We start from the raw sequence: 27,559 nt of genomic DNA on the forward strand, positions 1-27,559 counted from the left end.
TCCCTACTGAATTCCTGTTATGTGCAAGGTGCTGAATGACAGCAGACAGACCACTTCTCCCGCCTAGGTCTCAAATCTGTAACATGGAGGGAAGAATACCTTATTTCCCCGGGACATGATGATCTTGGACATCCATTCCAACTGAAAATAATTCTGTGATTATGAATTTGAAAGGCTGCCATGGTGGGTTGGAACAGTGGTTCCTAGAAGTACAAATACAAATGAGTAAAAATTTCCAAAACATTTGGGTGATGACATGGGACATGAAAAAAAAAAAAGATCATTTACTGTCATCATCATTTCATAAAGCCCCCAAAATATGGCAGAACAAAAATCTCAGAATGAAAGTCAGTCTTTCAACTTAAATGCATTTTTGCGCTGTGTGTTAGCCTTATTCTTCTAATTTCTAGAGAACCACTGGATCAGAGGAGAGACATTCAAAGAAATGGAAACCCTATCTCTCACCCACATCTCAACTGTTTCTCATTTCTGTCTCCCTAGTTGCTTTTTTACTTATTTGGAACTCAAATTCTCGCTCCTGTGAGAGGGGAACAACCATTTTCGAAGAGTAACTAGCATCTGCAGCCGCTAGAGGGCAGACCTCAGCCTGAGAACGCAGTTTCCTAGGATACAGGACCGGTCACCTCACTGCATCTCCCTTTGCGTCCCCAGAAGGCGCTGCTGCCAGCTTAAGATGCCTAACACCTGATGGGTCCTGTCGCCAGCTCCACGGCTCCTGGCAGTTGGTTCATCCCTTGAGCTGGTACGAAAGTCAACCTTATTTCAGAGACAAAGTTGGGAGGGGCAGCTTATCTTCTTTAAGACACTGCCCTGCCTCAGATGTCCCGGGCGAGTTTTCATCTTTGGGATTAAATTCTGTAACTTGAATTCATCATTGGCATAGGAAATATTTATAAAGTCCTTCAGGAGCGTTGTACTTTTCTGAGCACTGAACTAGAAAGACTAAACAGACACTAGCCCGTCAAGGTTGAACGACCTATCAAAAAATGCCAGGGGAAATTCTCCTGCTATCAGTCAATTTCTCCAGGGCCAGCAGGGTGATACCATTCCTCTCCTTTATCTAAAAAGACAGGCATGGTATCAACTTTCAGATTTTCTTAGAATTCTTAGACTCATGTTCTCATTTTATCCTCAGCTCTATGAGGCAGGCAATATGATTATACTCATTTTAAAACTGAATTTCAGTTTTTTCATTCAACTTCTGTTTTGACAATTAAAAATTTCCTAAAGTAAAGTTGATGTTAAAAACATGAAATGCCACTAGAGAGCTTATCATGAGAAGCAGCAATTCTCTGCTCTGCCCCTTCCAACACTCCAGCCCTGGGTCTGCAACTCAGAGGCAGCCGTGTGGAATTCCTAACTGTTAGTGTTTTCAGGATTTCCTGGGATCCCCTGCAACACATCTAAGTAATGTGCTTAATGCTATTGTTTCTTGGTTTATCAAGTCGAGATGTGAGCAATTGAATTTCTCTAATAATAGATGGGGACTTAGCTCTCTCGAGGAAGTCTCTCATGATACCTGTTTTGAAGACGAGCAAACCAAAGCTCAGGAAGTTCAAGGGACTTGTCCAAGATCACATAACCAGTGTGGATGGAGGGGCCGGCCCCGTGGCCGAGGGGTTAAGTTTGTGTGCTCTGCTTCAGTGGCCCAGGGTTTCACCTGTTCTGATCCTGGGTGCTGATATGATACCGCTCATCAAGCTATGGTGAGGTGGTGTCCCACACAGCACAGCCAGAGGCACTCAACTAGAATATACAACTATGTAGTGGGGGGCTTTGGGGAGAAGAAGAAGAAGGAAAAAAAAAAAAGAACCAATGGAAAGGAAGTTAAGACCCTCGTCTTCTGAGTTCAGAATCCGTGTAATTTCCACCATCAAGATGGGGGGTAGAGGGGCAGTAGAACAATGCTGCTTACCCTCCAGGGTTGTCAGCACTTGGTGTTCGGGTGTCAACACTGATGTAATAAATCCCCTTTAAACGGAGTTGGCAGGTAAAATGCAGATGCCCAAGTTAAATTTGAATTTCAAATAAAGAACAAATACTTTTTAAGTATAAATATGTCCCAAATACTGCGAGGGATATAAATGCTGAAATGTTACTTATACTTTTATTTGCTAAATCTGGCAATCCTACCTTCAAACTATGAATCTAGGCCTTCTACTTGTTCTGGTTTTAAAACTCTAGAACTACAGATACAGTAAGAGGTCTGTGACTAATCCACGACCAAGGAATTTCTCTGAGAAAGGCAGACATTACTCATGATTTCCATACAGATAAAATATAAAACTGGCAAAACTTAAAAACATAGGGTTTAGGGATACAGACATATGAAGTAAAATTATAAAGAAAAGAAAACAAATTAGTAACAAAATTCAGGAGAGTGGCTCCCTGGCAAGTGAGGGAGATGCCACAGGGAGAGGTAGAGGGGGCTGCTAAGGTATAAGTGAAATGGTAGTGAGTGCAATGGTGTTTTTTTTATTTTTTTATGTAACATATTTCTATGCAGTCTTTTTATGCATGTTATATTTTATCAAAAATAGAAAATAAAAGCATGCCTAGATTCTAGAATGAGATAGACCTAGGTTCTAATCCCAGCTTTAAGCTCTCTGAGCTTTAGTTTCTTCATCTGTAGAATGGGAATAATAATACCTAATTGGCAGCATTGTAGTGTGGTTTAGAAATGATGTATGTAAAGAATAGCGTAGAATAGACACATAGTATGTCTTTAGGAGATTTTATGACTGCTCAGGTCCAGGAGGACTGAAGCAGAGGGTTGTGCCAGGACTTCTGCATCCCAGTGGGTAAATTTGGTCAAAAATTGTCTTAGCTTCTGTTGACTGTGGCCTTCTTATCTAAACTCTCTCTTTCATTAGTGTGTGTTTAAATTCTGAAGGAGTCGCTTGAAACTTTACATAATCTTGAATGTTAAACTACTTCTTAAAAAGGAGCCTCAGCCCTTTCAGAAGTAGATTTGTGAGTGAATGAGATGATGTTTGTAACTAGAAGAGTTAAAAAGAAAAGTGAATTCCCTGCTAATGTTAAGTGGCAGCTTCAAAGCGCAGGACACAGGTAGGAGAAATCAATGAGCAAAAGTCTGATTGGAACAGGCAACCATTGGCCATGGACATGCAAAAAGCAAATTATTTTCCTTAATTGTATATTCTCAGAAGCCTTTCCCCTGATATTAAAATTATCCCTTCCAGTGGATAAATACCCTTCTGGCAAAATTCTGAATCGTGATTTTTTTTGCATTTCCAAGTATATACTTCTATGTTTCTTAATATATTGAAGTCCTTTTGACTTTATTTATTTATTTATTTTTTTAAGGATTGGCACCTGGGCTAACAACTGTTGCCAATCTTTTTTTTTCCTGCTTTATCTCCCCAACCCCCCCGTACACAGTTGTATATCTCAGTTGCAGGTCCTTCTAGTTGTGGCATGTGGGACGCCGCCTCAATGTGGCCTGACAAGCGATGCCATCTCCGCGCCTAGGATCCGAACCCTGGGCCCCCGCAGCGGAGCGCTCGAACTTAACCACTGGGCCATGGAGCCGGCCCCTGTCTTTTTGATTTTAAAAGGACCAACTGTCCTTAAGATTTTGTATTAAGCCATGATTTAACATTAAATAGTGTCTTTTTTAAATCAGAGAAACAGAAACTTCAAATTTAGAATGATAATTGAAGCATTTTTCTTATAAGTATTCTGAGTTGGCTGAAAGGGGGATTCACCATACCAATTCAGCAGGAAATATTCTACAGAAATTTATTTTTATGCATCTTGCATTAAGAGTTAAAATGCCTTGGGAGTAAAATGTTCAAATTGACTAGTAATTCATTGAGAAATCATTTCACTTTAAAAATTAATACTCAGTGCTGCCAAAAATATAGTGAAGTGGGCATTCTCGTACTTTGCTGGTGAAGTGTAGACTGGGACAGTCTTCTGGAAAGCAATTTGTTAGTATGTATTAAGAGCTCTAAACATGTTTGTATTCTTTGACCTTATAATTCCATCAGGACTATCTCCTTAAAAGTTCTCAGAGACACGGCCTCAGTCAATAGGGAACCCCCCTCCCTTCTTCCGAACTCTGGGGCCCACTTCATAGAATAAATGTGCATGCATAGTTATCAAGTATTTATGAGAAGGGTGAAGAAGTAAGCTATCTAAACATTCATCAATAGGGAACGATGAAGTAACTTGTTGTGCTCCTGTATCATGGAGGATAAACCCATTAAAAGTACATTTACCAGGATTTTTAGGAAAAGAGAAAAATGTTCACAAGGTTTTATTAAATGGAAAAAAGCAGTTTATGAGTGGTACAAATTATCTCAACTATGCCAAATATATATTTATACAAATATTGGAATAAAATAAGCCAAAATACTAACAAGTGGTAATTTTAGATTGTGGGATTGTAAGTGATTTTTATTTTCTTCTTTATACTTTTCTCCATTTTCCAAATTTTCTACAATGAGCACTATTACCACCATAGTGAAAACCAAAAAGATTATTTTAAAAAATTCCAAGGTGGTGGCATATCTGTATATTGGTTATACACGAACTGACTCGTGTGCCGGGAGAAAGAAATCTAATGGCACACTCTGATATACCACTTCCAGCTCCTCGAGGCAGGGATAAAATGGCGTTTTCTCAGAAAGGATTTGTGTAGCTTACATTGCTATTAAATTGCATCATTTCACTATATTTAGAGAACTCTAGTGCATGGGTTCAACAGTCATGTTTTCATATTGGTACATGAAATGACACAAATCTCCAGTCTCTTCAGAGAGCATGCAATTTGTAATGCCTATTAGTTTTATGTTATTAAATCCATCTCTGTTAATAAGATCTATAATTATTAAGCAGGAAGCATAATGAAGTTGGCTGATTACAGAGAAGCCAAGTGTTTCAAACTTCGTGACATTTTCTGGTGATAGCCATTGACTGGAGCACTGTTATTTTACAATAATTTTACTGAGAAAGGAATATGTTTACAGAACGTCAGTTGATGAATTTATACTGCTTAAGAGCTTTAAATTTCTGAATTTGGGCATTGATCTCTCTCTCTCCCTCCCTTCCACTCTCTCTCTGTTCAGAATTTTGACTTGGGAATAGGGTAAAGCAGGAATCCATAGCCTAAAATGAAGGTGTGAGGTCTGGGGACCCCTGCACTCTGCCTCGCCCAGGAGAAGAACACTTGACAGTCAGGGCTCTGTCTGACTTGTAGGAGGCTTGTTGCTGGGTATGACTCCCCTCGCGTTAAGTAAATGAGCACTTTATTAAGTTTTGGTATTGATGCATTCATATTTGACATGCAGTCTAATGTTCTTATGGAGCATAAAAAGAGGAAAAGGCCCTATCTTGTATTCTTAATCCTTTGGAGCTTTTTGTTTAGGAATGAGTCAAATTAACTAAGTATAGACACTATGAGTTTCTTATGCCTTCTTCCTTTACATAGAGAGCATCTGGAATAGTAGAGTTCATGGCATCTCTTCCCAAGTACAGGTGAAAGATCATTTCAGAGTTAATCCATATCTTACATCATGACCCACACAGTCATCATTTTTAGCTACCATTAAATTTGGACCCAAAGAGTGAACATCTTAAAATTCCTTCTGAATTAATAACTCACGCTTCTGCTAACTCCTCAGACAAGATTTCACCTTCCTAAGCTTTAAAGTTTGACTCTGAACAGCATGCAACTCTGTGCTGTTTTCATTTAATTAATAATTTATTTGACAAATATGCTCCATGAGAGGCGTTCTAAAGAATTTGGGAGATAAACGTAAAACAAGGGTCATGGTTATGGAGATAAGCATGAGAGGAGAGAGGGACACAGTCATGAAATATATACGTTACTGTAACTCAGTTGAAATTTAAGTGCTACCACTGTGTTATTCATTAAGCTTTTGTCTGTTAGCTTCCAATCCACGCTTCTATATCCTGTTTTGTGATGCGGTGAATCTGCATGCCACTTCCTCCTTTACTGGCTCCTTTAGACTCTGCCAATCGGGCACTAGAGGGAGACTGCAAGGCTGGAGGAGGAAGAGGAGATGCTCTCTTTCCTGTTCGCTTCCTGTTTTTGTCAGTGTCACCTTAGCAACACTACTTCACCCTTGCAGCTGCTCCTTCCAGAAGCAGCAATTAATTCCAGATGATTCCAATTTACTGATTTTCTACACCTTAGAGAACCAGTCTTTTCATGCACTTTCAGAAACATGGCCTGAGTCAGCAGGGATCCCCCCTCCCTTCCTCACAGGGCTGGGTCTCAGCTCCCTGGGGACCCTCTCCCCGGTTTCTGAGGTCCCTGTTTTGTCTGAACAGCTTCCTCTCCTCAGAGGTCTGAATTCCAGTCTGGGGGACTTACTCTCCGAGCTTCAGAGTTTAAACAACTCTGACCTTTTTGTTTTAGTTCCTCAGTCCAAGGAATCCGATGGATGCCATCTCTGTGATACCTGACGGTTCCTTTTCTGCCTTTTTGGTTCTCCAGTATCTGGTTCGCAATCCTTTATGTTACATTTTCTCTGTTAAAATAACTGGTGTGATTTCTGTCTTCTTTCTGGATCCTGACATACAGCTTCCTAAGACAATAAGGTTGGGGTTAATGTTAATCCTCATGAAATGCACAGGGCTGGTTGCTGATTACTTTCTGTAGATAAGAGAGAAAAAAAATACTTCTTCATTTCTAGCACAGGAAACTTTTCCTAAAGCTCAATTGACTGGGCTGTATAGAAACTAATTTAAAAAATGCAGATTTAATCAGCTAGATAGAAGCTGATTTAAAAAATAAATATGTATATTTTTTTCTCCTTGCTTTCATAAAAGGTTCTTGTAGAAATTCCCATTCCTATAAAGCATGTGATGCATCCAGACATTCTATAGGATTCCAATGACATGTTAAAAAAACAATGTTTATGTGCATAAACACAATCTCATTGCCTCCATCTTTAAAATAGAGTTAAACAGAAAAATTTTAAAATATTTATTAATTCAATAAAAAGTAACCAATCATAAACCTGTTATGTGTTAACATAAGATATTTTTAGTGAAAAATAACTATATTTTCCAGAACATAAGATATTTAGTCAGAAGAGTGGCAATATTTTAAAATTTTGCAAATCTTTTTAATATCTGGCTTGCTAGAAGACAACTGGATTCTCATATATGCCTCATGTTCAACCTGTTGGGATATGTTGTTTTTGTGATGTATATGAAAAGAAAATAACTTCACATAGATATATAGTTTGAAATGGGAATAGTATTTTAATAGTCTTTTCAAATAATTGTGGATATTCTTTTTTACTGTTACACAAAAACTTGACAAGTGATAGTTTCTCAAAAGTTAGTTGTGATGTTCAATTTGAAACCATATCAATAAACAAAATTTTTTCAGAGATTTGTTGAGATATAACTGACATACAGTAAGTCACACATATTTGAAATGTACAATTTAGTGAGTTTTGACGTATAGATACATTCATGTGTACATCACTAAAGTCAAGATAATAAACATTTTTATTACCCTCGAAAGTGTCCCTGTGCCCCCTTATACTCCATTCCTCCTTCCTATGTTCCCCCAACCACTCCCAGGCAATCACTGATGTGTTTTCTGTCACTATAGATGACTTTACGTTGTTCTATAAGAGCACTGCCCAAAAGAAATACAACATGAGCTACAAATGTGAGTCACATATATAATTATAATTTTTCTAGTAGCATATTTCATTTAACACAGTATATCAAAATATTATCATTTTGGCATGTAATCAATATAAAATTACTAATAAGATGTTGCCACAGACTGAATGTTTGTATCCCCTCCAAAATCCGTATGTCGAAACCTAATCCCCAGTGTGATGGTATTTGGAGGTGGGGCCTTTGGGAGGTAATTAGGTCATGAAGGTGGAGCCCTCATGAAAGGGATTAGTGCCTTTGTAAAACAGACCCCAGAGAGCTTCCTTGGCCCTTCCATCGTGGGAGGACCAGTGAGAAGATGACTGTCTGTGAACCAGGAAGCAGGCGTTCACCAGACACCGAATCTGCTGGCAGCTTGATCCTGGGTATCTCAGTTTCCAGAACTGTGAGAAATAAATTTCTATTGTTTATAAGCCACTCAGTCTATGGTATTTTTGTGATAGCAGCCAAAATGGACTAGGACAGATATTTTACATTCTCTTTTTTCATACTAAGTCTTTAAAATCTGATATGTGTTTCATACTTATAGCATCTCTCACTTTGAACTGGTCACATTTCAAGTCTCAGTAGCCATATGTGGTTAGTGGCTACAACATTTTACACTGCAGATCTAGAATTGTCTCAATGGAATTATAAAGTATGTTGTCTTTTTTGACCAGCTTCTTTCACTCAGCATAATTATGTTGACATATATCCATGTTTTAGCATATATCAGTAGTTTGTTCCTTTTTATTGTTCAGTAGTATTTCATTGTTTGAATATGACACAGTTTGTTTATCCTTTCCCCTGCCGATGGACGTGGAATATTCACTTTCAAGTCTTTGTGTGGACATATGTTTTCATTTCTCTCGGGGAAATACCTATAGGTGGGATGGCTGGGTCATACAGTATATCTTTAGCTTTCCATAAAACTGTCAACCTGTTTTCCACAGTGGCTCTTCCATTTAGCATTCCCACCAACAATTTATGAGAGTTCCAATGCTTTCCATCCTCTCCAATACTTGATATTGTTAGTCTTTTTAATTTTAGCCATTCTACTGCATGTGTAATGATATCTCACTGTAGTTTTAATTTTCATTTCCATAATGACTAATTATGTTGAACATTTTTTCATGTATTATTTACCTTTCATAGATCTTTTTTGGTGATGTGTCTGTGCAAATCATTTGCCCACTTTTTATTAGGTAACTTGTCTTCTTATTGTTGTAAGAGCTATTTATGTATTCTAGATATCAGTCTTTTGTAAAATATACGTTTTGCAAATATTTCCTCCCAATCTATGGCTTGCCTTTTCATTTTCTTGGCATTTTAAAGAGTAAAAGTTTTAAATCTTGATGAATTTATTGTTTTTTCTTTTTATAGTCTGTGCTTTTTCTATGCCTTATTTAAGAAATCTTTGCCAAACCCAGGGTTGCTAAATTCTCCTATGTATTCCTATGTTTTATGATTTTGATTCTTAGATATAAGACAAAGATACAGTTTGAGTTAATTTTTGTATATATTATGAAATAAAGACTGAGGTTCCTTTTTTAAATGACTATCCAATTGTTCCAGAATCACTTTCTGAAAAGATTATCTTTACCCCATTGGATTGCCTTAGCATCTTTGTTAAAAATATATTGGCCACATATGTGCAGAATTATTTCTAGAACTTGTCTTCTGTTCCATTGATCTATATGTTTATCTTTATACAGATATCACACTATCTTGATTACTGAAGCTTAACAGTAAGTCTTGAAATCAGGTAGAAGGTTCTTCAATTTCTTTTTCAAATTGCTTTGGCTACTCCAGTTTCTTTTCATCTCTGTATACATTTTAGAATTAGCTCGTCAAGTTTTACAAAAATAAAGCCTGTTGGGATTTTGATTGGGATTGCACTGATTCTATAGATCCATGTGGGGTGATAGCAGTAAACATTTTATACTTTGTTACATTAAAATATGCTGGTTATCTTGTAGTGTGAATGGACTTAACCTATACATGACTTTGTAACATCAGGCGTTGGTCATTTGGAAAACATTGGTTCGCTGAGTCATGTGAATCTTCCAAATATTTGAATATTTTATTGTACAGTATATTAAAAAGCCATATTTATTAGGATCTCCACCAATCTCATCAGAAAAGTCTTTAAGTACTGGGAAGCTGTCAAGCCACAGTGGCAAATACACGCTTTCCAAAAATACTAATTTTTGCCGGAAAACTTAAATTTTATCTTTGGCAACAAATACTTTCAGTTGTTTTCCTTGAAGTGACAGGCTTACTTGGTTCAAATAATCACATCTGAATAATCCTAGTTTGTAGTCATTCTTTCAAAGAAAAAATGGTGTTCTATTAAAAAACAAAAACAAAAACTGGCCAGTTCAGCTCGCAACTCAAATACAGGTGCTTTTTCTTGTGAGAACCATTGTCATTTGGCATGCAGCTAAGTGCCTTACTTGTACTTCTTATTTCATCATGAAGAATACTAAAAAGTTGTGTATTCAAGGTTGAGATTTACTAAAATTAGTAATTTTTACTGCTTCATCAAGGATATTGTTAGGTGCAACTGGTCTTTTTCTTTTGCAAGTGTGCGGTGGTGAAGAATACAGTGACTACTAGTGTAATTGGTGCCACTGCTTTGATTTGGGTTAAGATGGAAGGAGTTTACTCACCATTGCTTTTGCACTATTATCACCAATGTCAACACAGTGGAAAAGGTAAATAACATTCTAGTTACCATTATGAAAATAGTTTTGACCTCATGGACCCCTCGTAACAGTTTAGGGAAACCCCTCCCCTCCAGGGTTCCATGGGCCACACTTTAAGAACCATTGCTGGGGCTGGCCCAGTGGCACAGTGGTTAGGTTTGCACGTTCTGCTTTGGTGGCCAGGATTTGCTGGTTCAGATCCCTGGTGTGGACATGGCACCGCTTGGCAAGCCATGCTGTGGTAGGTGTCCCACATATTAAAAAGTAGAGAAAGATGGGCACGGATGTTAGCTTAGGGCCAGTCTTCCTCAGCAAAAAGAGGAGGATTGGCAGCAGATTTTAGCTCAGGGCTAATCTTCCTCAAAAGGAAAAAAAACCATTGCTTTCAGGGCACAAAAGGGCATTTAGTAAAACCTGGAAGCTATGCTCGGAGGCTTTGTTGAGATGGTGAGACCTGAGCTGAGGCTTGATGGATACATATGTAAGGAAGGGTTGGCTGTCTAGACAAAGGGAACAGGATGTGAACAGCAGGTTTCCCTTCTTCCGTTTGGTCAAGGAAAGGGTGCAGTGAGGGCGGTGCCAGAGTTACGATGGCAATAGACACACGGGGCCTTGTAGGTATGAAAGGAGCTGAAACTTTATCCTTCAGATGATGGAAAGCTCTTGAAGGTTTCACAACAGGGCAGCAACACAATTAGAGTTGTCTGTTAGCTCTGCCACTCTGGCAACAATATGGTGAATGGATTTGGGAGGCTTACACTAGAGAGGAGGAGCTCAGTTAAGAACCTGTGCCTTGTCAAGGTAAGAGATGATTTAATAGAACAGATGGTCAACTAATTAAACACTCGAACCTCCTCCCCCTGACTAATTCAGTCAGAATATTTTGACTAGTACATTTGATCAGAGGATGCAACTAAGATTCACCTTTAATTCATGGATGCAGACCTGGACATAGAAAAGAAAAGCAGCCTGAGGTCCAGCCCCGTGGCCGGGTGGTTAAGTTCACGTGCTCCCATCAGCGGCCTGGGGTTTTGCTGGTTCAGATCCTGGGCGCGGACATGGCACCGCTCATCAAGCCAAGCTGAGGTGGCATTTCTCACAGCACAACCAGAAGGACTTACAGCTAGAATATACAACTATGTACTGGGGGGCTTTGGGAAGAAGAAGAAGAAGAAGAAGAAGAAGAAGAAGAAGAAGAAGAAGAAGAAGAAGAAGAAGAAGAAGAAAAAATTGGCAACAGATGTTAGCTCAGATGCCAATCTTTAAAAAAGAAAAGCAGCCTTATAGATCAGACTTTGTGTTCCTATTACCTGTGTCCTTCCAGACAGAGATGGAAATTCCTGCCCTCTCTGCTCAGTTTAATCATCTCCTGTGATAACTGAGAGCAGAGAGTAGGGGTAGAAGTGGGTTTACAAGCTGTGTTTAGTTGTTTCTCACAAAAGAATAATTGGGAGGTCCGAGGTCACAAGAATTCTTGTGCTTTAATTATGAGGTGTATGTTTGCGTGTGCACTTGCACACATGTGCTTGCATCCGTATGTAGTATTGATTTGTGTACTTTAACACTGCACTCCACTTCCCACTCTAATCCATATCGCTACTAGCTCTTGTCTGGACTTCTCCAATGACTCCTTGCTAAGCTTATTTCTACTCTTAACCTGCTCCAATCCATTATATACACAGCATCCACAGTGATCATTTAAAAATATAAATCAGATCATCATTTGCCTGCTTACAATCCTCCGATGACTTACTCCTCCACATAGAAGAAAATCCAAAATCCTTACGCTGTTCCACAAAACCCAGTGTAACTGACTCCCACTTGCCTCTCTGACCACTTCTCCCATTGCTCCTTGCCTTGCTCTCCAAAGTCTTGTCGCCCTGGCTTTGGTGCGTTTCCATCTTAGGCCCTTTGCACTAGTTGTTGTCTCTGCAGGGGAGGCTATCCCCCTAGGGCTTCACATATCCTTTAGGTCCTCCCAAATTACGGAAAGCTCCTTTGCTGATCACCCAACCTAGAGGAGCCTCCCTATCACTTCGCTCTGTTCTATTTTCATCATAGTCTTTAGCTCTGGTAGCACCTGGCACATGGCCTGGCACATAGGAGGTTCTCAGTAAGAATTTGTGGAAAGAATGGATAAATGAGTCACAGGTAAATTTTTCTTTTTGTGTTCACTTTTTATGATTCTCACAAAGTTGTAATGCAAATGATCTGATACTGATAGTTTAGAGCCATGTTTTGAATACCAAGGTTTTTTTGGTTTGTTTTTGCTCTGGTCAGGGTTTTATTCCTTCTAAAAGCATGTACTGGAAATTCAAAATTACTTAGAGAGTGGATGGCTTTCTCTTAACCAGCTAGAGGTATTAGTATTATGTTGTAAAACAAGAGAATTTACTAGTTCATTTATGGAATAATGCCAATGTTTCCCTCTTTAGAAAAAGATACACATATAAACAAATTGTTATAAAATGATACAATGTAATCAAGATACAAAGCACCATGGGAACACAGTGGCAGGAACCGCCTTCTGTGCCTAAGGAAGTCGTGGAAAGCTTCAGAGAGGAGATGGCGGTCGATATGGGTCATGAAGGATGAGAAATTTTCTAGGCAGAAAAGAGGAAGAAAGGCATAGTAGGCATATGGAACGGCATACAGAAAGCTGCAAATGTGTAGAAGAACATGGTATGGGGAAATAAGTATCATGTAGAAAATATCTCTTTTTCCTCCAATGACCCACAAATTAAGAGTTTGAATTCTAAGAAGAACCTCCCTACCAGTGATATTCCTTTAACTGTTTTGAAACTGTTTACAGAGCAGTGGAATCATTGTCCTCCTAAAGGAAGTCTTAGGTAGAACCCCAACTTATATAACAGTAAGAAGCCTCTGTGGGTGAAGAAAGTGTAGGGGTCTTTGTAGTGCTTCTTGACCTCTTGGTTCCCCCCTGTGTGGACTGACGGCCCACTTTAGGACCCCAGATCTTTAAAGAAAATAATTTAAAAGCTACAATCTTTTACTCTTTTTAAGAAAGCTGGGCGGGAGCTGTGGTGGCCATGAAGATGCACCGCTCAGATCTCCTGCAGCTGGGGGCATAGTGACAGGTAGGAATCCCCTATGGCACTTGCATGAGTCCACGCTCCCCATGGTCTGCTCCTGGCCAATGACTGAATGTGACAGGGCCACTTATGCAGGCCTGTTCCTGCAAGCCAGGGGACTCCTGTGATAGGCGACTGGCTCAGACTTTGCTTCAACCCGGCTAAGACACTCTTAGGGCTGTGCTGCACTCTGAACCGGCCTCTCCAGCCGCCCCCTATTACTTCTCTCTCATCCTTTGCAGCTCACCTCACCTCCTTCAGTTCCCTCCCCTTTTTCCCTTATTGGCATTTCTCTTGATAAATTTCTAGCATGTCTAAACCTGTCTTGGCATCTGCGTCTAGAAGGACCCAAACTAACACAGGAGCGTATGGAAGTGAAATAGAGACTTGCATTACCCCTAAAATTGCATATTTCTAGATTATCTAAAGTAAGAGTTCCAAAGCGCACTGATATTGGCGAGATTCCAATAAAACCCAAGAGAGAGGAGGAGAGGGTGGAGAAAGGAACTCCTAGGCGCTCTATTGTGTTCTTAAAGCTTGCAAATTGATCCTGAGTAAAATCCAAAATCTAAATATGGGCAGACTGAAAAGCTTGAATAGATATTTAAACAGCCAAAGTAGAACTCAAGATTAGTTAATGGAGGCTGTTTTCACACCCACACAACCTGGCAGATCATTGCTGTACAGTCTTTGTCGCAAAAAATACTACAGAAATATGGTTCTTTGAAAACATCTTCTGTCCCTGTACAAATGACATAGGATCCGGAGGCATTTCTGCAAATAATATGTTTTCCTATGCCAGTGTATAAATAGCTTTAGAGTATTGAGATCACGAGAAAATTGCCAAGACTATTGCTACACTGACAAGAGAAGCAGCTGATTTGGAGGCTGTGCTGCTATTTGCTGCTAGTCCAGAAATTTAATGAGACGCAGCACATTGTTGTTTTCACACGACCAGATAAGAGGGCAGATCCTGCCATCTCTGACTCCATAGAAAAGGCCAGAATGGGGCCTTCCCAATTTAACTGCCCTTTGGTGAGATTTACTTAGCAGGCAAGTGCTTTGCTTCTGTTGGAAAAGATTGTCTTTTTAAATGATGGCCAAACCCAGTTCTCCCCAGCTTTTAATGCACGTGATCCTTCTGGGCTGGACCAAACATACTTCCATTTTTCCTTTCTACCTTTTGGCAAAACTTATAAAAGAGGAGAAAGATCTGCAGAAAATATGAAAATCCAGGATGTCCTAGCATACCTTGGAGATTTGCATCATTAAGTATCCTGATCCCCTGACATGCGCACAGTTGCCCCCCGCTATCAGTTTGGACTTTGCCATTCCTTCATTTATACTTTAATTCATGTCTCTCTCTAGACAGCTTACTATGTGCAGGCACTGTGCAGTGCACTGGGGGGATAGCAATGAACCTGACTGGCAAGGTCCCTGCTCTCTGGTAGCACGCACTCTTGCTGGGGAGGAGGGTGGTAAATATACAACATAATGGAAATATGAGTGATCAGATAGAGGGACTGGGAAGAGTGGCTTTTACACAGAGTGGTCAGGGATGCCCTCTGTGAGAAGCCAGCCATGGAGAAGACCAAAGAGAAAAGGAAACATCAAGTGCAGACACTTAAGTGGGAATGAACTTGGCCTGTTCGAGGCACAGAAAGAAGGCTGAGGGGGCTGGATCACAGGGAACACAGAAACGTAGTGGGAGATGAGGTCAGTGTGAAACGCTGGGCCCAATCTTGTAGGGCCTTATAGGCCCAGCATGGTTGGGAGCTTGGGCTTATTTCAAGTGCTAGGGAAGTTCATTGGAGTTGTTGGGTTTTTGTTGTTTGTTTTCAGACACAGATGACTTCAAATGTTGGATGTTTCTGTCAAGGATCTGAGCACTTACATTTTGCTACTCATCAATTGCCCTTATTTGTTGTATCTCTTATTTCCTTGCAGAATGTGAATGTTTGTGTCCTCAAAGTCCAGCACGTTGCCTAGCATATGTGGATATTTAATAAGTGTTGACTAAATGAAAATGCTCCTGAGTATAGAGAAAGACAAAGTTGTGGTAAAAATCAGTGTGAAACACTAATAGTTAATAGGTCAGCATTGGATGGAACCCAGTGGGAGGAAAGCGACCAAGTAAGGTCTTGTGTTATGACAAATCCCTGGTGAAGAGAGGGGGTGCACTGGCTACTGATGCTAATGAGGGAACTTCAGAACATTCTAACTCAACATGAGACCCAGGAAATAGGTACAATTATAAATGCTTTTCAGTGATTTGCAGAGTATGTGCCATATTTGTCTTCTTGCTGGATATGATCTTGTCTCCCTACTGGAGAAGAAGGGAAAGAGGTTTGAATAATCTTCCCTCTTCTGGTTTATTAAAAGGTAAGGTGAACATTTGTCCTTCTTTTTGGTTGTTCAGTATCTGAAAGTCATTCCCATGTTTGGATTTCCCACCCTGTGTCAGTGAAAGATAGAACAAACCTTCCACTATAGAAACTGAAATTCCAGATACTTCTTTCTCAATTTCCATTGTTAGAGTCAAGGATGACTCATAGCATCCACTTGTGAGATGAAGTCATGAAGTCGGCAGAATCATAGGAAACCCTCCAGTGTCTTTCAGGGTCAGAGGTGGCAGATTGACCAAGGTTCTGGGGTAGCAATGCAAGAAGGGCTACTGGAGCCTAGGGTCCAATTAACCTATTGCCTACACAAGTCATCGTGTCCCTTCTCAGGAATAATTTTCCTGGCTATCTCACTGCGAACTTGACTCTTTAGCCTTCCTAGAGATTCTGTGAGCCACCCAATATTCTTTAATGAATTCATTTTCTGCTTCAACCATACAGAGTTGATTTCCAGTCTTTGAAACTAAGAATTGTGAATGATTCAGAAATTGGAATGGAGTAGTTACAAGCCTTAGAGCCTTAGAGAAATATGGGATGTATGTGGAAATATGGAAGTGTTTTCTGGCTTGGTTGAGGTTGAAGGCAATGAAAATCCAGCTGGTGTTGTTAAGGGCTCTTGTCATGATCTGGTGAAGCAGTTAATCAAATCATCACCTGTGTGCACCTAGACTGACTTGCTATTGAAGGCAAAGCTCTGGGGAACTAAGAGATCAATGCTACTAAATAATAAGAAGTTCACGGGGAATTCAAAGACTATGGGATGAGATGGCTTCTACTGCCAATTGATAGCTTAAATAAAATAAAGATGCTCAAATTCCCAAATTCTCAGTTCAAAGCACATGCTGAAAACCAGAGGTTTCCATGGCTTTGTTAAAAGAATTTCTTACTGCTTGCCACTGAAGTGTGCAGAAAGCCAAATATCAAATGTACAGTTTGATCTTGAAATTTTCCGAGATAAAAAGAGTTGAATTCACATCCTTAGCAGTTCTCTTAAGAAAAAGTCAGAGCACTGATTGGGGAAGAGTGGGCCTGGAGAATTTCGATGGGAAGATTTAGATGCTTCATATAGGCCATGGCCAGGCATGCTGCACTGAACTCTTAAGAACACTCAATTGTCTAATGAAAAATAGAATGCAGGAGTGTGTAATTTTGGAACATGAGCATTTTCTTACACAGTGATGTGATGGACCCTTAAATACTAATGCATTCCTCCATGCCTCTCCAAGAGTAAAACGGTATAAATGGCAGATCAGAATCTTACTCCGTAAGGACTACTGAGACTATCAAACTCTTGGCAAACTTTCTTAATTTGCTCTCTTGCACTGCTGTTTGCTAGTTTAATAATAAAACCAAGTTAAAATAATTTAAGCCAAATCTGAGTGGTAATTCTCACTAGTTTTTGAATCTAGACCAGCCTTTGTGGTCTAACGTGGTTTCCTCAGAATATCCTGAATGTTGAATCCCCACTGAGTAGCTTTTGCTATTGTGAATGGAATAATTTCTTTCATAGCCATTTTTAGGCTTATTTCTAGGATAAAGTCTTTTTTGGGTACACTTATCTTTTATCTAGCCACTTTACCTAGTTCTCATTAAATCTGAAAATTTTTTTGTAACAGGGTCTGTTGGGTTTTCTACTTCTACCTCTTCTTTTCCAATGTTTATATCAGTTATTTCATTTTCTTTTCTTCTTTTTTTTTTTGAGGAAGATTAGCCCTGAGCTAACATCTGCCACCAATCCTCCTCTTTTTGCTGAGGAAGACTGGCCCTGAGCTAACATCTGTGCCCATCTTCCTCTATGTTATATGTGGGACACCTACCACAGCATGGCTTGACAAGAAGTGCCATCATGTCTGCACCCGGGATCTGAACCGGCAAACCCTGGGCCACGGAAGTGGAACATGCGCACTTAATTGCTGTGCCACCGGGCCGGCCCCAGTTATTTCATTTTCTGATCTTATTTTAATTGCTAAAATTTCCAAGACTGTGTTAAATAAAAATAGCAATGGTGACAAAGCAGTCTAGTTTCTGATTTTAATAGAAATGGTTATAGTGTTTTATCACTTAGGATAGTATTCAGTTTTATTTTTTGTTAATTAGTCTTTATTATATTTATTTATTTCTATTTTTATCTTGCATTTTTAATAAAGGTTAAGTGATGTTTCATCACGACCTTTAAGCATCTGCTTTTTCCCTTTTAATCTGCTCATTATGTTAATAGACTTCCTGATATTCATGCACACTTTCACAAAAGTACTGTTTTATTTTTTTTAATTTGTTCTGCTTTTTTATATTACTCCTTTGACATGTTGCTGGATTTTATTTGTTAAGGTTTTATTTAGAATTTATATATTTCTATACACATACGAGATTGATCCAAAACTTTATTGTTTGGAATGATTTTCTGAATTTGGTATAAAAGTTATGCAGTATTCATAAAATAAATTGGAGAGGGTTTCATCTTTTTCCAATGACTGGAATATTTCAAATGACATTGGAGTAACTTGTGCTTAAGAGGTTAGATAAAGCTCAGCTATGAAGCCATCTGGTTCTGATATTTTGTCCAGTGGTAGATTCTAATTACCTTCCAATATCTGTTATGGTAACTGGTTTATTCAAGCTCTCTTCTTTTAATTGAGCCTTCTAATTTTGATTTTGCTAGAAAATCATTCTTTTCTTCTAGATTTTAAAATGTTTGCAATAGAGTTGAATTAACTTAAATTACATTTAATTTCTCTTTTATCTATGCTTTTAGAAGTGTTTACTGTTTTTGTCATTCCTTTCAAAGAACTAGCTTTTGGGTTTATCTGGTTTTTGTTTGTTATCTTCATAAATCTCTGTTTTTTTCTTTGTCAAATCATTCTTTTTAGTTTCTTTTAATTTATTTTGTTGTAAGGTGGGAAAATTCTTAAGATCCTAATAACCTATTAATAAAAAAATTTTTTTGGTTAAATCCGCCAAAGTTGATTTTTCTTGTTTCTAGTTGTAAAGAAGAACTTCTAAGCAGGATGACAAGAATAATCCATGAAGAAAGCTTTGGAACTGAAGTGAAAAAAAGTTCTATTGGTAGAAGAATGTGTCAAAGAAATGAAAGTTAAAAAAGTACTCTTCATCCTTTGGGGCAATGTTTCTCTACCTTTTTTTGGGTCATAATTGCCCCCTGAGGGGTAAAATTAAATCATTTAACATTTAAAATTAAATCAAACTTCTCCTGGACAAGAGAAATTAAATACTAACGAATAAGATGTTGTCAGGTAGGGCTGACCTTTGGAGGATCCCAAACCAGTGTAAAATCTAAGTTTTTTCACCCATCCCTCTGTCCTCCCGCAAGAACCAATTTTTGCCCTCTTGGGCGTGCTATCTCCCCTGTTGAGAATGCGTGCTTTGGGGTAGAGAACAGAAGGGAACCTTGCCCCATAGTGGATTATTTCAGACATTCAAAAAAGGTAGTAATATCTAAGGTTCTGGAGCAAAATGAAGATTCACAGGCACTGAGAGGTTTGAGAAATCCTCTTACGGACTGAAAGAAGAAGAGAAAATCTGATGTTTGCTGATGGTTCTGGAAACAAACAAATGTAGATCCGAGTTCAACAAAAGTCATAGATCTCGGGGAAGGGACGGGAAGAACTACTGCGTGTCAAGAAGGAAGGAAGCTTGCTGGTCCTGGGCACGATTGCCCTTGGATCCATCTCTTGCTTTTCCCCAGCTTTCATCTACATGGTAAGAGGCTGACTGTCATAGCCTGCACTTCTCAAGCTCGCATGTCAGCCGTCTTCCAGCTGAGTTTGTCCAGTTGGAGGTACTGGTGGGAGATTGGAGGATAGGAAGAAGGAAAAAGCCAATTTATTTCTTCTCTCTCTGCCATGGCTGTGTATTTTCTGTGGCTCCAACTCTTGCTGAATGCTATCCCCCTACAGTTCCAACTTCCCGTGGGCTATCTCAGCCTCTGGGCTCTGGAAACACGACCTCCTCCCTTTGTTCCTCCAGCCAACCCAGGCTTAAGGGTTTCCAGCTCTAATCGCTCAGTTGCCTCACTATTCCCTATTGTCTTCTCAGTCCATCATTTGTGTGACCAATTCCCTGCATTAAATATCCTCTGTATTTTATTTTTAAAGATTTTATTTTTTTTTTCCTTTTTCTCCCCAAAGCCCCCCGGTACATAGTTGTATATTCTTCATTGTGGGTCCTTCTGGTTGTGGCATGTGGGACGCTGCCTCAGTGTGGTTTGATGAGCAGTGCCATGTCCGCGCCCAGGATTCGAACCAACGAAACGCTGGGCCACATGCAGCGGAGCGCACAAACTTAACCACTCGGCCATGGGGCCAGCCCCTAAATATCCTCTGTGTTTTAGATAATCAGACTCTGACTCATAAAGCAACTAATTGGAAAACTTTCCAATCGAGCATGGATGCATGGTGGAAAGCATTTATGAGAAATGAAAGAAGAGGGAAAAGTGATAAAACTGTAGAAGTCTATTTCAGAGTACTTAGCCAGAGGGAGTGTACAGATTATAGTTTATACTTACAAATCACAAACAAGGACATCCACAATAATTTGTTTATATCTTGGTACTATATTGTAATGTATATTATCAGCTCATACATTTGATTCTCTTAGTAGGCAATGAGGGTAGGCACGTAGTCTTATTCAAACCTTGTATACTCAGTACTCAGCACAATATCTAGCATATGCTAGGCACTCAATAAATGTGTATCAAACAAATGGAAGATAATGCAGAGACAAAGATGTTAAATTATTTTTAAGAGTCAACTATTTCTAAGAGCTCCTAACTTGGAATCCACAGACTCCTACAGGGTCTATGGAGAGATTTCAGGGGGCCCATAGACTAGGGTGAGAAAAAAATTACATCCTTATTTTCACTAACCTTTAAGGAAAAATTTAGCATTCTTTTCAGGTACGAGTGGAGGAAACAACCCCTAGTAGTTTGTGGCGTGCCCATCATCAATAAGTGTCACAGATATTTTTATATCGCATTATGGTTGTTGCAGTTATCTCAAAATATTGTTAACACCCACAATCATTTCAAAATTTAAGTAGTTATTGGACCTGCCACTAGATCTTGCTACTTAATGTTAATAAAATTACTGTATAGGAAATTTATTTTTAAAACATTTTGATAACTGGATTTCAAGATGACTGGTTTCCTTTTTAATCTCTTTTTTTTAAAATTTAAAAACATTATTCTGAGAAGGCATCCATAAGTTCCATGAGACTACCAAAGAGGAAGTCCCAAAAAAAGTTAGAAGCCCTAAAACGTTTCCAGCCTTGGACTGTGTGTTAGAGGGGCCTAGATGCAAACCCCAACTGTGCCTCTTAACAAGTTGCGTCTACTTGGGCTAAGCACAGATTCCTCATTGCTTAAGTGGGGACAATAGTAGAAACTAACTTCTAGGGCTGTTGCAAGGATGAACATGTCAATTTTTTAGTTCAATACCTGGCATAGTTAGTGTTAAGCAATATAGGCACATGAAATGTAAGTCACACAAGATAAAAAGCAGAGCGTGGGGCTGACGATGACTTGTCAAGCTGCGGTCTTAATTAGAAGACTAGGAAAGAAGGACTTATCTGATGGATAAGTTGGCAAAATAGGCCAAGTCTGCTAAGCCAGTTTAAACAATGGGGTTCAATGTCCCTGATATTTGTCACTACGTCTTTGGGGAACACATTAATGAGCCAATTAATGACAACAAGGAATTTGCTGCATTGTAAGAAAGTATTCCATAGAGGCCCTTTTAGGAATCTAAAAATAAGAAGGCACTTCAAGCTTGGCGTAGTTGTAGACCAGCCTCAATGCCCACTGTTGATCAGTTACCTCCTTACACCCGTGGGCGGTCTGCCAGGTGACCTCAGCTGGGAGTGATTCACTGGAAATAAACTGGCAGAGCAAAATTTGGAGCAACTAAGCGACAAAAGAAAAACAAATCCAGAAAGCTGAGTAATGAATTAGAAGACTCAGACTCTGCCAGGAGGCAATCTCAGTGCCATGCTGTGATGTGTTAGTGCATTTTCACCTTTTCGGATGGCTCAGAGCTCTTGGAGGTGCAGTGGGGCAGTGGAAGGTCAGGATACCTTATGACACTGCCAGAGAGAGGATGTTTCTATCGTTCGACCATTTCGCTGTGGTCTAACCTACTATGATTAGGAGTAGTTTCTTATATCTTTCCCTACATGTTTATATGCTGGACACTTTACATTTTCCTCACAATACTCTAGGACATAGGTATTATTACCCTTATCCTCCTCTTTAACGGGTGAGAAAAATCAAAGGTAGAGAAAGTAATTAACCTATCTGAAGTCACACAGATTGCCAGAGATAGACCTAGGACTCAAAAATCTCAAGATACAGAGAAGTTGGAAGGAAGCGTAGAGTGAATACCTGTATACTCAAAGTCTGCCTAACTCTTAAGTCTTTTATATCCATATTAGCCAACCAGAAGTTACTAGATTTACCAGGATAGGAATGTAGCCAGGACAAAACAATTCTGAAAATATTTGTGATTCTAGAATGGACAAAATCTCATCTTCAAAGTTAATTATGTTTACTCAAATGAGAGGAGCACTCCTCCTTTTTGATGCTTCCCAAGCTTTCAGTATTCTCCAGGTTTTTTTGGGCTATTAAATTCAGCCAGAATAATACATAAGTAAAGTTCTGGTTGGTGTTAGGGCTTCTGTCCCTTTGTGTCTCTAAGATGACCTAAGGAAGCAGGTAGTCTGATTGAAAGGTGCTGTGACAGAGGAGGAAGCTCTGTTGTTGACTGCTGGCAGTCTTCCTTCCCTCTCCTACAGAGCTGGGTGAGGGACAGCACGAGAGAAAATCAAGTTCAGTACACAGCTGCCGTTCTGAGAAGAAGGAGGCGGTGGGTGGGGATGGTGGTGTGTGGAGAGGGAACAGAGGTATCTGTGATCCGTCCTTCCCCTCTCTGGGACTAAACCTTTGTCAGCTCTACAAAATCACTGAACCTTAAAGCTAGAAGGGATCATAGAGATGATCCACCTAGACCTCCTCGTTTTACCCCTGAAGAAACAGAGATCCAGCAAAACTTCCGAAGCTGGCTAATGGCGTAACTCAGAATCCATCATGCTTCCCACTCCACCGCGATATGATCCCACCTGTTCAGTCATGCATCATTACTTCAAAGTGCGCTGAGTACTGCCAGGCACTATTCAAGAGGCCAGAATTGAGTTAGCTCCATCTCTGCCCTCAAGGGGCTTACAATCCAGTGAGAATAACGATAGGCCTGTTTATTGAACACCTTCTGGTGCTTCACATGCACTATTTCTAGTCTACTCAACATTTTAAGTTAAGCATGATTGTAGGTTCAGAGAGGTTAGTGGGCACAAAAGTTAATGTGCCCAAAGCCACATTATTGGTAGGGCCGGGATTTGAACTAATATCTGTTTGACTCTAAATCCTATACTTGTTCTGCTGTGTAACACTTTCTCCTTAATATTATCAAATGTGTAGTAGAGGCATATATACTGTTCCTATAGCATGTTGACTCAGATATCTGTATGGCTTCTAGAAGATTAAGAAGTTATTTCTCTGGTACCATTCTTACCAGAGAGGAGACCATGAAAAAGATGAAGTTAAATTATGAAGAACGTGGAATTGACTTTCTAAAAAGGATTTAAAACAGTTGAGAGGAACATATATAGCACGTCAAAAGAGGGAATGGGGGCTGCCCGATGGCGTAGTGGTTAAGTTTGCACTTTTTGGTGGCCCAGGGTTTGTGGGTTCAGATCCTGGCATGGACCTAGGCACTGCTCATCAAGCGACGTTGTGGCAGTATCCCATAGACAAACTAGAGGAAGACTGGCACAGATGTTAGCTCAGGGCCAACCTTCCTCACTTAAAAAAAAAAAAAAGAAAAATACTTAAATAATGAAGGAAATTCAACAAAGCAACAATAAATGTATAAAGGGGAGCCAGAGCTGAGGCAGGACATAAAATGACGCGGGGTTAAGGAGATCTACCAGCTGGAGTAAAAAAACTGAGATGTATTTTCACAAAATAGTTCCCGGGACAAGAATGCTGATCTATCCTTATGCATAGTTTGTTGGTTAAGACTAGAAAACAGAAGTAGCATAGAGAAAGAATACAAAGCTGTTAGAGCTTCCTCTGCTCCATTCAATGGGTTTTAAAGGATTCTACTGGGTTAGACCTCCATGTTACACAGAGAGGTTCATTAAGTACCTTAATTACAGACTGTCTTAAACCATTAAACACACTTTACACTACTACAGTAGAATGTAGCTTTAATTAAGAGCAATATCTTTCTTAGGCAAGGCCCAGTTTTCAAAATTTACACGTGTAAGGCATTATTTGAGTTAACCATATGTTGACTATGGTGGCATTTTAGCTGGGCAGCAAAGGAGTAGGAGGGGCTGAAGGAGCCACATTCCAGGCAAGGATGAGAATGCTGGCTTCAGGGGTTTGGAGTCAGCAAACTGGAGTTTTAGATGCATTTTGGCCTAGTCAAGTTATTTCACATCTCTAAGTCCATTTCCTGATAACAAAATGGGGATAATAACTCCTTATAGAATTTTTGTGAGAGTTAAATAAAAGTAAATAGAAATGAAATGCTTGGCAATTTGATGCCTGGACACTATTGTTAATGAAGTAAAAACTACAGATTTCCCTCCTTCGTGATTAGCTGTTCTTAGTCCAATTTCGTCCAAGAGTTGTCTCCTTATCAGAGTCTAGTTAGAACCGTTGTAAGTGATAACAGACCAGCATCTGATGACAACGAATGAGACAATTCCATGATGATGTCCTTTGCTTTGTCCGAATAACGTCACTGTACGTCACAGACTGGGTTCCCTGGAGCACAGTGCACAGGATGTGTATTAGGAGCTGCCCTTGGGATCAATATCTGAGGAAGGAAGCAGGTGTGGGCCGAGGGAGAAGCTGTGATGCAGGCCTCACAGCAGCTTCAGCCTACTGGGAGTGCTGGAGCTAGAATGGCCCTTCAGAACTGTGCCAAGCTGGACTGAGCCAGCCTGGCCTTTAGACTCCCACATCAGTCAGTCAAGGCATGTGGGAAGGGGAGCGACCTTCGTCATGGGGGCCCTCCACAGCTGAGGAATCCCTGACCTCCTTCATGGAAGCGGGTCTGGACAGCACACCGCTGTCTACGCACTGCATCCTGGGAAGATGAGCTCTTTCTCTGGTGGCTTTCCTGTCTTTCCAGACACAGGGAAAGCGAACATCATCAAGTTCCTCTAATTCTTTTATTAGCAGTTCCTGGGAAGATTGAGAGAGACTTGTAGGGAAAGTGTGCAATGGTTTCCCAAGGAGAGGGAGTTATCTATGTTCTCGATTACAGAGCAACTCCCAGTTCTGAGTGACTTAATCAGAGGAGAAGGACAGAATGCAGACAGGCTTCACACAACTGTGTCAAAGGAATTTGAGCAAAGGCTGAGGTCTTCTAATGGGGAAAAAGTATGGAAAGCACAAGTTCTGAGAGATTTCAAGTCCATCAAGTTGCATAGGCGTAACATATTCCAACATCCTTAAAATTATGAGAGCAGAGCCGGCGCGGATGGCCTAGTGGTTAAAGTTCAGGGCTCTCACCACTTCCGCGGCCTGGGTTCATTTCCTGATTGCAGAACGACACTCCCCATCTGTCAGTTGCCATGCTGTGGAGGCATCCCACATAGAAGAACTAGAAGGACTTACAACTAGGATATACAATCATGCACTGGAGCTTTGGGGAGGACAAAAAAAAGGAAGATTGGCAACAGATGTTAGTTCAGGACAACTCTTTCCTTGAAAAAAAAAAAAAGATTATGAGGGCAAAGGTGGTGCATTCTAGCTTAGGAATTGAGGGTCCAGCTTCAAGTGGAAATTACCTAAGTGGCGGAATACAAACAGCAGCAGCCTCTTGCACAGGAAAAGCTTAAAAAAGTGGGGAGGAGGGGGCGCTAGATTCTTTAAACTCTCCCTTAGAAAGGAAACTCTGAAAATTTTAGTCTCTGGAGATATTACTGATGAAATGTACCTATCCTTTTTGTCTTAAATCAAGTGAGGAGGCCCAGAATTGTCCAAATAACTGTAGTCTTCCATGAAACTCTCTTCTCCTTATATTAACAGGAAGAAGGAAATAGACTTCTCTTCAGGGTACTACAGCCGAGGAGAACATGAGCATTGTGAGTCTCTGGAGAGGCTACTGAATAACTCTGCGGCGAAGCCCACAGAGCTACTGCAGAGGATGGATGTTTCCCTCTGAGCAAAGCAGACACGATCATCAAATCTGCTTTGCCAAGTATTTATTTGAATCTTCATTTCAAGGCTGAGGAATCAGTAATTCACCAGAAAAGAGAAAAAGAATTAATTAAACTAAATCTAAGCCATCTTACATAACAAAATACCACGAAATAGCTTGTATAAGAACTGCTGGGGTCTTTTCTAGAACTTGTTAATTTGGTCTTTTGGTGATCACTACTGGCCAACAAACCTACCTATTACACCAGCGTAGTATTTGTACTTTGTAGAGGAAATTCAGAGAGGGCTGAAGAGAAAAACAGTAGAGTAAGTCCTGCCAACTAAATAAAATGGCGCCTGTCACAACATCAATTTGTGTAAAATGGCAAAAGAACATCTAATATACAGGCCTGTCAACGAACGTCTAAATAACAGGGCTCTTCTCGGCTACGTCTGCGCGTAGGTTTACACTTAAAATACATGTGTCTAGGAACTCAGAAGAGTTGAGGGTTGAGTTGGAGCTGCCATTGATGTTTCTCACATTTGAGCTCCAGTTCATGACACACTAATCGTGCACTTATTACAAGTGCTGCCTTCGCATCACCCCTGACAGGACAGAAAAGAGAGGCATACATCCTGCTTTGTGGGCCACCTATAATTATGGGTTTGCATCAAAAGCAAAGAAAAGTCATGTCATTGGTCTCATTTAGAAGCACAACAGGCTCAAAGCCTTTGAGAGTGAAAAGTGTGGCACAGCGTGGGAGAGGATTTCTGTACAGAAAATTATCAAAGCCATGATTGTAACATTTCTATTCCCAAATCCGTATGAGCTCCTCTGAAAAAAAGAACATGATGTAGCTAGACCTCCAGGAAAGTTGGTGATATCTGTGCCACCGTAGGCTTGTAGAGTTCACTTAGCCTAACAGACGGAAAGATGCTAAAGTTTGGAAGAATAATACTAGCCCAGTGCTGGAATAGTGTCCATCTCATGCCAGACATGGGACAAATTGGATCAAACTGAAAGAAGATACAGGGAGTCAACACATCTTCCCTCTCAAGAGAAGGATGTAGTGTTGTGGGAAGTAAAGCGAATCCTGGAAATCTCATTGGTTGAAGTTTCCAGATCTGTAAGGATGAGGGTTAGAGGCATAGGCAGGTTTGGGAAAACATCACACAGTCCTTTACTTTCTTCTCCCGCTCTCTTAACATAAAACCTTTTTTAAGGGCAATGCCATAGGATGGTTTATCTCAGTTTTACATCATTCTTTATGATGGATCTTCCAGCTGTTTCCTTTTGAGAAACTTTAAGCTAATCACATTGCAACGTTCAAGAGATTTCCCTGCTTGGATGTTTGTATTTCTTGCCTTCGTTTTCATTCTTACATTCATTTTGGTTTCCTTAAACCATTCTAAATAATCTCCCTCCCTTAGGTTAGGGGTTTA

General features: G+C 39.9%; 2 long non-coding RNA genes across 2 annotated transcripts in view; both read left to right on the top strand.

Moving 5' to 3' along the window:
* LOC138919592 (uncharacterized) overlaps positions 1-27,559 on the top strand; it is a 170,375-nt gene that overhangs the window by 20,466 nt on the left and 122,350 nt on the right. The window lies entirely within an intron of this gene.
* LOC111769270 (uncharacterized) lies at positions 627-26,488 on the top strand. The gene is made up of 2 exons (XR_002802152.2): positions 627-763; positions 26,006-26,488. It is a non-coding gene; the product is annotated as an uncharacterized lncRNA (long non-coding RNA).

The sequence above is a fragment of the Equus caballus genome, chromosome 20 (assembly GCF_041296265.1).
Source record: "Equus caballus isolate H_3958 breed thoroughbred chromosome 20, TB-T2T, whole genome shotgun sequence".
NCBI lineage: Eukaryota > Metazoa > Chordata > Mammalia > Perissodactyla > Equidae > Equus > Equus caballus.